Source organism: Lepisma saccharinum, chromosome 28 (assembly GCF_977018435.1).
Source record: "Lepisma saccharinum chromosome 28, izLepSacc3.1, whole genome shotgun sequence".
Lineage (NCBI taxonomy): Eukaryota > Metazoa > Arthropoda > Insecta > Zygentoma > Lepismatidae > Lepisma > Lepisma saccharinum.
The window spans coordinates 21,553,422-21,566,047 of record NC_139256.1 but is presented as its reverse complement, the minus strand read 5'-3'; the positions used below and the strand labels follow the sequence as shown (position 1 = coordinate 21,566,047).

The 12,626-nt window shown below is 34.6% G+C and overlaps 1 long non-coding RNA gene across 1 annotated transcript; it reads right to left on the bottom strand.

Annotated features, from left to right (window-relative positions):
- Positions 1–5,320: 5,320 nt before the first annotated feature.
- On the bottom strand, positions 5,321–6,126 carry LOC145980847 (uncharacterized). The gene is made up of 2 exons (XR_014440897.1): positions 6,102–6,126; positions 5,321–5,575 (listed from the first exon to the last, which is right to left on the bottom strand). It is a non-coding gene; the product is annotated as an uncharacterized LOC145980847 (long non-coding RNA).
- Positions 6,127–12,626: the final 6,500 nt, after the last annotated feature.

Sequence of the window (12,626 nt, the reverse complement as noted above, 5' to 3'; positions counted from 1 at the left end):
ATATTTCATCTTTCTTCTGTATGTTTCTTTTTCTTTTAAGTTTCTTATTATATCAGATGTAAACCAACATGGATAAGAACGTTTTTTACATATTGATCTTTTCGGCACATATATGTCTATCGCACCATTAATTACCTTGTAAAAATAGTCTAAGGCTTCATTGGGATTCTTGTAAGTAGCTAAATTGTCCCATTTTTCATTTTCCAAGTGTTTGTACATATTGTAGAAGTCTGCCCTTGCATAATTGTATACAGTAACTGGATTTGATTTAACACTAGTAACCTTTTTGTTTACAAAGACCTGAATAAGTAGTGACGGGTGGTGGTGGTCTTCCTCAAGCAACGGGTGTAAATTTCTAATAAGAGTCATGCTATCACTTTCAATAATAAATCAAGGGTTTTCCCATTTTTATTTTTTACATGATTGACAGATTTAAGATTTCCCATTGATAAAAAATTAGCAAGAGAGGTACTAATAGGTCCACCTTCCAATAAATTATATTGATCATCTATTATTGTGGTAATATTAAAATCACCAACAATAACTACTTTAAAACTATGCCGGTTAGCAATCTCCTCAACAAATTAAAAAAAAAATCCTGATACTTCTTAATTGGTGATTTTGGTGGAAAATATACTGATATAAAAAAAATAACTTGTGTATTCAAATATAAATTTGATACATACTATTTCTACATGTTCTATAGTGATTTCAAATTCCTCAATAGAATATTTGTTTGCTACAGCTCCCAAGACACCTCCCCCTCCCTTATGGACACGATCTTGACGATAAACATTGTACCGATTATCTATGAACTCTCCATCATATACACCTACATTTAACCAAGTTTCCGTTATATGAATACATCATAATTATCGAGGGATATACTAGAGTATAGTTTGTGTAATTTTGAATTTATTATGTTGTTACTATTTAAATACAATCGTTCCACAGATGCATTGTTCAAATACATTAAAAAATGAAGAAAACGACACCTATGGCTTTCAAAATTGGCACTTTGAATAGCAGAGAATTAGCATTAACCTCTCTGCAAAATATCCTCGACTTAACGATATTCTGGTCAGTAAACGAACTAGTAGGCAGCGTTTTATTTGCGTTTCCTTACGCTGCATCTTTACTACAGCCCGCTAAGCATTATGATGCTGCTCGCAAATATACCATGTATGCAAAAATATGTCCTAATGGAGACTTGAGGATTTAAAACGTGGCTTGGTTTATAGACCTAATGCTAACTTCTAATTCTCCATATCCAACAGTTTTGCCACCGTAGGTGGTCTAAACTCACGAGGAAATGAGGGACATGAGCTATCCAATTAATCGCGGTTGCTCTCAGACACGAAAGGTTCTCGTCGTTCTAAATCTTGGCAAAACTGTTCTCCCGGTGAGGACAGAACAGGACAGTAGTCACCATAGCGGTTTTACATTTTTGTTGACGTTTCAGTAACATTTGTTGTCCTGCCTGCTAGTTCAGTTATTTTTCACCTTTTCTCCCTGACTTGGTTTTCTTGTTTTGATATTTTCCCTTTCGCACTAATAGTGAAAGGGTATTTAACATTGTATTACATAGCAGAGGTTACATTATACTAGAATTAGGCTAATAGCTAGACCTGATCATTTCTATTATATTATATATATATTTGAATTTATATTTCTTCTCTCCTTGTCCTAAGAAGTTTACTCAATTTATTGTTGTATTTTGAACCTGGTATTGCAGAGGACACCCATCACAATACTCTCCAGCGAAGACGCTGCTTCACTTGTGTCCCATGAAGCCTGTTGCAGTATGTACTGTCTTATGCGATTTGCTGCTTCGTGTATTTATTACTTCTTAGTTAATCTAGTCTCAACATTTTATAAATCCGCCTTCTAGGATACCGTTGACCGATATTGCTGATGGTTGCGTTGGTATGGTGTGGCTGTCTCGCCCAAAACATTATCCTTTCGCGTTGTATGTAGTCGTACAATGTTTCTTGGTCCTGTATTTCTCGAATTTGCGTGTTAGGAATAAATCGATCGGCACCAAGATGTTTTTCTTAGTGCTTTAATTTGGACACTTTGTTGCGATCTTTGGTATGAACGCGCGCTATGCTGCCAGATTACGCTTGCATAAGTCATCATTGTTCTGATTAGCACATTGAAAATCGTCGTTCTGTTTCTAGTTATTAATGTATCATTTTAAAACAATGGGTACAGCTATCCAAGATGCATGTTTCCCTTGTATGCTAATTTTTTATGTATTCCTTAAACGTAAGGCCTTCACCTAGCAGTAAGTGGTGGCAGTTGGCACTTGAATTCTCCCTCACCGACTTGGAATTTTCCACTGTAATGGCTGTTTTCTGTCTTCTGTCTAAATATGATATAAATAATATTTCTACGTATAATAATTACGTATTTTTGTAGTCGCAGTGCAAAACAGTTCATAAATTAATTATATAAATAGTTGTAAATATTTTCAAACTATAACAAAGGAAGATGCCATACTTCAGGTAAGATTGTATTTATTGCAACATTCAATATTACAATACCATAAACATTACATTTCATATACTAAAAAAAAACATAGAAACGAATTTAATAGCATTTGGGTAGTTCCTTTAACCGTAGTAACCATATCCGTATCCAAGACCATATCCGCTGCCATAGCCAAGACCATATCCTCCATAGCCGTAGCCTAGACCACCATAACCGTAGCCAAGACCGCCGTAGCCAAGACCACCGTAGCCAAGACCACCATAACCATAACCCAAGCCGTGGGAAAGTCCTCTCTTGTCCCTGGAAGATTCTTCGGCGAAGGCCACGGCCACGAGGGCGTAGAGGATTACAGCCTGGAGGAACAGAAAGAAGATTTAACTAATTAGATGTGTCATTAAATACCAAACTTGTACAACTTCATGCAGCACTATGTTAGTTGTTCATATTTTATGAACGAATATTTGTCATTTGGGAAGACAATTCATGGATTGGATCGAAATTAAATATCGTGTACCTACTCTCAAATGAACTATTGAACTTCATTTGTGAAGCTTCTGTGATAACGAGACCATATTTAGCTACATGAATGGGTTATTTTGAACATTCTATTTTAGATGCTGATATTGTCACTTTGTTTTAAATTGTTATAAATTAATGACACAGATTTTCACCAATGTAGTTAACCAGATACTTGACAAATTTTCCTAATGCTCTTTCAATTGGGTGAAATCCTTATTCATCTCTTCATAATGTCTAATTTTGCTTTCTAAGACGTCGACTTAAATTCAGAATAGTACGTTCCATGTAATAACTATGGAATATATACTTCAATGGTAGAAAACATTTTAGCTAAATTGGATCAAATGTACTCACAATAAATTTCATTTTGATGGAAGGATTCGATGTCTTTCAGTTGTGAAGACTGAGTCGACAGAATGTCTTGACCAGCTTATGTACTCCATATTGAACCTTGTAGTCTTGCTTTGGAAGCCTTCTTTCACCTCAGGTTAACTATCGAAATGTGCTTTTTTATTACTTCCTAAGTTTTTCTGTTTCCGTTTGAATAATTTGTAAATTGGATATAATTTTATTCTTTATTGACTCATGTTAAGCTTGAATGCACTGCATTACAAAGCACTTTTACAAAGAGTTTTCTGATATATCACGAGAAGGTTTAAACTCCAAATGACTTTCCTACTGAATTGTTTCTTTTAACATTTTCAATGATTTCAAAGTACGAAAGAATAAATGTAATAAATTTCGTTTTTTGGATATAGGCAATATTTCGCAAAATTCGAATGTAGTGATTAAATACACTCAATATTTCCAAGATTATATTTAATACAACATAATTTTTCAACCCTGTCGACGTATCAGCTGCTCATGTTTTGCTGTCATATCTGCAAGTCTATTGTAGTCTTATTAACATGCAGGACTAAGTTGCCGAAATACTTGTTTACCTTTTCTGAAAGTAGTTACGTAGGCTATTTGTGTTAGATGTCCCTTAACTTAGACATTTTCCTACCCATGTTCGTCCAATGCCAACTTTCTTGCGAAATCGTTGGAAAAATCGAAAATTTGAAAGCAAATCTAATAAAAGTAAGAACTTTTAAAATGCGTACTTCTCATATGTATCCATCTCCAAAATTGGTACAATTAATTACATTTTGTAGTCGTGCCACTTATCTATCGCATGTCATTAAACCTTGTTTTTCTTTATTTAAAATATTTTTTTCATAACATAACGTAACAAATATAAATGAGCGAGATATGTAGCTGAGATGGGATAAAAGTAATTTTGCAAATATCCATACTGTTTGAAGTGAATGGTTGTGCATTACATGAATTTATTTCGAGCCAATTGGTAGGCTAAGCTTGGTTCTTAACGGTTTCGATAAGCATAGAACAATGATATTAAAACTGCAATGCTTTGGCTAATAAAAATTAACATTTCTTTGAAGTTCAATTAATTTGTTGAGTGAAAATCACTGTGGGAAGCTGTGTTCCGATATTCCCTTTAAATATTCAACCCTACTTGCCACATATAACAATATCAGGATGAGTCGATCAGTAAAAAAGATGGATTCTGCTTTATCCTTCTTTCTTTCTTAGTTGAGGCCCGTGGTTACTTCTTTTTTAACTTCAACCTCTACATAAATATCACAAATGAATGTGTAACTTGTAAACTGGCAGTATTTTGCTCAGAAAGTTAATTCATTTGAAACGCATTATCTTTTAGGTGATTTTTAGGTTTATTATATTATTTTATTACTATTGAAATACAATCTTTCCACAGATGCATTGTTCAAATACATTAAAAAAATGAAGAAAACGACACCAATGGGTTTCAACATTGGCACTTTCAATAGCAGAGAATTACCATTATCCTCTCTGCAACCTACCCTCGACTTGACGATAATCCGGTCAGTAAGCGAATTACTAGGCAGCGTTTTATTTGCGTTTCCTTACGCTGCATCTTTACTTCAGCCCGCTAGGCATTATGATGCTGCACGCAAATATACCATGTATGCAGAAATCTGTCTTAATGGAGACTTGAAGATTTAAAACGTGGCTTGGTTTTCTGTTTTCTGTCTAAATATGATATAAATAATATTTATACGTATAATACTTACGTATTTTTGTAGTTGCAGTGCAAAACAGTTCATAAGTTAATTATATAAATAGTTGTAAATATTTCCAAACTATAATTAAGGAAGATGCCAAACTTCAGGTAAGATTGTATTTATTGCAACGTTCAATATCATAAACATTTCATTTCATATACAAATGTATACAACACGAATTTTATAACGTTTGGGTTTTTCCTTTAACCGTAGTAACCATATCCGTATCCAAGACCATATCCGCTGCCATAGCCAAGACCATATCCACTCCCGTAACCATATCCACCATAGCCGTAGCCTAGACCACCATAACCGTAGCCAAGACCGCCGTAGCCAAGACCACCGTAGCCATTGCCAAGACCACCATAACCATAACCCAATCCATGGGCAAGACCTCTCTTATCCCTGGTAGACTTCTCGGCGAAGGCCACAGCCACAAGGACAAATAGGATTACAGCCTGGAAGAACAAATATATATATATTTTACTAATTTGATGTGTAATTAAAAACCAAACGCATACAACTTCAAGCAGCACTATATTAGTTGTTATTATTTGACGAATGAGTATTTAGCCTTTGGAGAAAGAACATAATTCATGGATTGGATCGAAATTAGATATCGTGTAGCATCTCACAAGTCAACTATTCAACTTCATTTATAAAACCTTATTGATAACGTGACGATTTTTAGCTACATGCGTGGGTTATTTACAACAGTTTTCCTTCTAGATATTCTTACTTGAATTTAAAGCATTACAAATTAATGTCAGATTCCTACCATTGAAGAAAACCACTAACATGATAAATTTTCTTAATGTACTTTCAATTGTGCGAATTCTATATTCATCCGATCATAAAATCTATAAGCTTGTTTTTTTATACGTCGACTAAAATGCCAAATAATATGCTCCATATGCTAGCAATGGAATATATGTATTGCAATAGTAGAAAACATTTCACCTAAATTGGAATAAATGTACTCACAATGAATTTCATTTTGATGGATGGATTGGATGTCTTTCAGTTGTGAAGACTGTGCCGATAAAACGACTTGATCAACTTATATACTCCTTATTGAACCTTGTAGTGTTGTTTTGGAGAGGTTGGAATCTTTCTTTCACTTCAGGTTAATTATCTAAGAAAGTGTTTTTTATTGCTTCCTCAGTTTTTTCTGTTTCCTTTGCGAGGTATCTTAATTGAAATAATTTGTAAATTTGATATTATTTTATTGAGCATCGACTCCTGTTAAGATTGAATGCACAGCATTAGAAAGAACTTTTGCAAAGAGACTTCTGAAGAAGGTTTACATTTATAGTAGCTTTCCTATTGAAATGTTTGTTTTAACGTCTTCAATAATTTCAAAATACGGGGGAATAAATATAATGAATTTTGTTTTCTTAATGTAGGCAATATTTTGCAAAATTCGTATGTGGTGATTAAATACACCAATTAATTCCTAGTTTATTTATAAAATAATATTATTTTTCATCCTTGTTGGCGTATTAGCTGCTCATATTTTGAGGTCATGTTAGCAAGTCTTTTATAGTTATACGTACTAACATGTGGGAATAGGTTGCTGAAATACTTGTATACTTCATCTGGAAGTAATCACTAAGGCTATTTGTGTGAGCTGGTCCCTTAGCTTAGATAATTTCCTACCCATGATCACCCAAAGACAACATTTTTGCGAATTTGTTTGAGTGAACGAAATTTTAAAAGCACAGCTCATAAAAGCGATCAATTTCAATAAGCATACTTCTTATAACATATATCCATGTGAGTAAGCTCATCTCGAAAATTAGAACAATTAATTAAATCTTGTAGTAGTGCCACTTTTCGCATGTCATTACGATGTTATATTTCATTATTTGAATTTAACATATTCTTTATAACACTTATACGTAAAATATAGATATACTAATATAAATGAGCGAGTTATGTACGCTGAGATGAATGTAATTTTCCAAATATCCCAAGTGGTTGAAAGGAAGTCTGATTTATATGAATTTATTTCGAACCAATTGTTGGTAATGCTTGGTTATTAACGTCTTCGATAGGTATTTGACTATATTCTTCATGAATACACCACACGGTATCCGAGGAACACTGATATTGAAAGCGTGAATGCATTGCCTCAGTTAAAAAAGAAAATAATAATATGTCTTCGAAATTAAATTATTTTCCTGAGTCAAGATCACTTCTGGAGGCTGCTTCCCGATATCCCACTTAAAGTATTCATCTCTGCCTGCCTGATATAGCAATATCAGGGTGAGTTGATCAGCGTGGATGGAATTGGAAGTCAGTATATTAAAACTCATCAGAATCAAAGTTTTGAGGTGATTGCACATTCTCGCCAGTGGTTTTATTTACTAGATGATAATTTGTAAGAATGAAAGGAATGATTGATTATCTCAATTTTAGGCGTTTGTTTATCCTGATTCCAAACTCGCTTACTTGCCCTGCATATTAATGTATATTTCATTATCATTACGTTTTGATTTGCTACCAAAAACATTGAAGATCGTTTTAATTTAGGTACGTATTGGTTAATTACAGGGAAGGCTTGTGACTTCACCATGCAAAACTGATAGAAACTGTGAGGTATCATGTATTCACAGGGATTCTCCGAAACTGTTATGTTTCGCAACGTATATATCTGCGAGATACAGAGATTGAAAAAATGATACATATCCCCCTGAAGATAGAAATTTTCTCCCGATAAATGATGTGGATAAAATTAAAGATATGAACTTTTAAGATACATTTTGGCGCGGCCTGTATGACAAGAAGAATGGGAAGAGGTGGTAATCACAGCCGAATTAGTTGATTTCCAAACGTTATGATCACAATCTAAAGTGTGTGTTTCTCTTAAAAATTTAATGGATGGTGTGTAGTGAGTAGTGTGTATATCTAATTAATCATTGTTCAGTCCATGGACACATGATGTGTCGGGGGAACGGCATTTAATAGGGGTTATAATATCTGCTGCTTTGGATATTCATTAGATATACACACTACCATGAGGACGGAGGCAGAAATCTGTCTCCGAGACGTAAGTACTTAAATATTTAATACAATGGTAAAAGGTCCGAGAACTCAAGATATAATTAAGGAAAATGTCTTACTTGGGATAAGAATGTATTTATTGCAACATTCAATATCATAAACCTTTCATTTCATATACAAATGTATACAACACGAATTTTATAACGTTTGGGTTTTTCCTTTAACCGTAGTAACCATATCCGTATCCAAGACCATATCCGCTGCCATAGCCAGGACCATATCCACTCCCGTAACCATATCCACCATAGCCGTAGCCTAGACCACCATAACCGTAGCCAAGACCGCCGTAGCCAAGACCACCGTAGCCATTGCCAAGACCACCATAACCCAATCCATGGGTAAGTTCTCTCTTATCTCTGGTAGACTCCTCGGCGAAGGCCACAGCCACGACGACAAATAGGATTACAGCCTGGAAGATCAAATATATATATTTTACTAATTTGATGTGTAATTAAAAACAAAACGCATACAACTTCAAGCAGCACTATATTAGTTATTCTTATATGACGAATGAGTATTTAGCCTTTGGAGAAAGAACATAATTCATGGATTGGATCGAAATTAGATATCGTGTAGTATCTCACAAGTCAACTATTCAACTTCATTTATAAAACCTTATTGATAACGTGACGATTTTTAGCTACATGGGTGGGTTATTTACAACAGTTTCCCTTCTAGATATTCTTACTTGAATTTAAAGCATTACAAATTAATGTCAGATTCCTACCATTGAAGAAAACCACTAACATGATAAATTTTCTTAATGTTCTTTCAATTGTGCGAATTCTATATTCATCTGATAATAAAATCTATAAGCTTGTTTTCTTATACGTCGACTAAAATGCCAAATAATATGCTCCGTGTGCTAACAATAGAATATATGTATTGCAATAGTAGAAAACATTTCACCTAAATTGGAATAAATGTACTCACAATAAATTTCATTTTGATGGATGGATTGGATGTGTTTCAGTTGTGAAGACTGTGCCGATAGAACGACTTGATCAACTTATATTTCCTTATTGAACCTTGTAGTGTTGTTTTGGAGAGGTTGGAATCTTTCTTTCACTTCAGGTTAAATATCTAAGAAAGTGTTTTTTTTTGCTTCCTCAGTTTTTTTCTGTTTCCTTTGTGAGGTATCTTAATTGAAATAATTTGTAAATTTGATATTATTTTATTCAGCATCGACTCATGTTAAGCTTCAAAGCACAGTATTAGAAAGTACTTTTGCAAAGAGGCTTCTCAGGTATCACCAGAATGTTTAAATTAAAAAAAGCCTTCCTATTGAAATGTTTGTTTTAACGTCTTCAATAATTTCAAAATACAAGAGAATAAATATATATATTTTTTAATATAGGTATTTTTGCAAAAATCATACATGTAGTGATTAAATACACATTAATTCCAATTTTATATTTAAAGCAGCGTTATTGTTAAACCTTGTCCTCATATCAGTTTCTGATGTTTTTTTGTCATGTCAACAAGTATTTTGTTATATTAACATGCAGGACTAGAATGCTAAAATACTTGTTTACTTCATCTAGAAGTAATCACTTAGGCTATTTGTGTCAGGTGGTCCCTTAGCTTATACAGTTCCTACCTATATTCGACCAAAGACAAACCTTTGTGCGAACTTGTTGGAATAAACGAAATTTTTAAAGCACAGCTCATAAAAGTGATAAATTTGATTATGCCTACTTCTCATAACTTGTGTGTGGCGTTACCCCCACACCCCCTATACGCCTTCATGGCGTGGTGTTATGCACAGGGGAACACTTTACCTTTACCTTTTTTACCTACTTCTCATAACTTGTATCCATGTGAGTAAGTTCATCTTGAAAATTAGATCAATAAAAATAAATTGTTAAGTTGTTCCACTTTTCGCATGTCATTAAGAAGTTATATTTCTATATTTGAATTTTAAATTATTCTTCATAACACACTAATACGGGAAAAATATAAATGCTAATATAAATTAGCGAGTTATGTACTCTGAGATGAATGTAATTTTCCAAATATCCCAAGTGGTTGAAGTGAATATTGGCGCATTATATGAATTTATTACAAACTAATTAGTGGGTTAAGCTTGGTTATTAACTTTTTCGATAAGCATGGGTTCATATTCTTGTAACGTGCCCACCGTTACATGGTGGTTTGGTATGGTATGGCATGGTATGGTATAATTTTGTATATATTTTTGAAAACATTCTGCTCGCACGCAGTCGATGGCTCAAATGTTGGTAACATTTCCAGTTCTGTAAGAAAGACGCTATTGTTGTTATGTTATCTTTTTCTGTGTCAAGCTATTGGTTAAGATCTGTCAAAGAATGCATTCTTCCCATTGTTGTTAGATTTGAACTGATAAAGATTTGTATATTTCTTTTGTATAGAATCAGTTTTTAGTCAGTTTTAGTGATTTTTATGTTTGAGGATTTTTACCGGTTAGGAATGAGAGAATTTCGTACATACAGTTTGTATCTGTGCATAAAAGAGTTTGCTACTATGACATGTATGACGACACAATATTTTGTTTCTCTTTCCTGCCACGATCAGCGCCAGTCTCAAATGGTATAAGAGAAGCGCAGAATAGCCAAGAGCGCAGTTGAGTGAAGGTTATTGGAAGTATAAGGTTGGGTCAATCCGTTGTTTACTCGTGATGACGAAACGACGGTAAGAAGTGAATTTATCCATGAGACGAATTCCAAATCTATGCACTATGCAGATAGGAAACTATGCCAGAAACTGAATACACGAAATGGAGTACACAATGAGCATTTCCTGATGTAAGATGCTCTCTTCTTTATAAGTAATAAACGGGCCTTCGATGCTAAAAAGGCTGGTGAGGTCAATTGTTTTAGGGAAATACATAGATGAATGAGCAAGTAATTCGAAAAACAGGTCGTGTAAATTATTTCGTAGTAAGATTAACAATTAAATTATTTAAAATGAATTCCAATCTTTCTCTTTCCCAATCCACCTGTACGTAAAATTTTCAAAAATTATCTTAAATTAGGAACTCGAACACGTACGTTTTAGCCCGACCCTGTGGCCGAGTGGTTAGCACATCGCGCTGCGACGCCAAGGGTCCCGGGTTCGAATCCCGGTCGGGCTTGGTTGTTTGTGAATGTCCATTCGTCAATTTCATCATTTCATCACTCATCCCCATCTTCGCAAATTAGCCAAGAGGCACAAAACGCGAAGTAAAATAAACTAAATCACAAATCACGTAAGTTTTATTACATAGCAATTAACGATATATGAACACTCAGAATTTTTTAAGGATTTAGAGAAAGATTCAAATGTTTGATACAATTTTAACTAATTTGAAAATAAAGGTAGATTTTGCAGAACTGTAAAGTTTGGACTTAACGTTTATCAATGGTATTTACGTATTTTCCAATGTTCTTGGAGGTGAAGATAAAGTCAACATTCTGAATTAATAAGAAAAAAGACGATTAGGTCAGATTACGCTTTTACAATGTTAAAAACGAGTAATAAGTTTTTTGTTTCAATATTTTATAATATAAACACAAAATGTAATACTCTACATTTAATTTTGTGAAGTTTAGTAAATCATTTTATAAGTTTCATGTTTGTCGCGGACTAATCGCCCGTTACTTATCCATAGTCTTGTAACTTACAGTTTCAGTCGAACTGTTTGATGACTCTAGTGACTTACACATTAGCTTTTCCACAGCCTACAGTACGCATCCTAATATAGACATTGTTCTTGTTCTGTTTTTTAATATCTGCTTTGTGCAACACTGTCGTTCTGTCACTTCATGTGACTTCACATTGAAGTGATACATTTATTTGGCCCATTCACGTCATCACACTCAAAAACCTCACCGTTACCATGGATATGGACTCGGGCTGAGTTGACTGCTAGATGCCAACTGCGGAAGGATCGGAAGATCTGGTCCCCAAGACCACGGTCTAGGGATAAGTCCCCAGCCAGATTTTCTCCAAGTGATGGACTTCTTATATCCTGTCCCAGCTAACTGTAAAGCAGGGCCGCGCATATCGGCAGACGAGGAAGAGGAAAATCGAGTGGTGAAAGCGCAGCGTTGTCAACCGTAGGGTCTAGACCTTAGTTCGTACGCTAAATGCACGACTTGTCAAAATTTGCTCTTGCAGTTTTATCCCTAATATTTCCATAAGAAATTCTTACCAATCGTACGGACCTGGAGACAAAAATACGGTCCGTTTGCCATGTGCGTTAGGTATTATCCTTCTCAAAAGTTTGCAACGCTGGAGGAAATGGGGAGGATTTCGGGAAAACTCCCGTCGCCCATTACACAATCCTGTTTCTCTCACTGTTCATTGGTAGAGCTGTCTCTCGTCACTACTTGCGTAGAGACTTGTTCTCGTTCGTCTGGTCTACAGTTAGCTGGTATGGATAATAGCTGGCCCGGTTCCAGGTTCAAACCTTGGAATAACCCC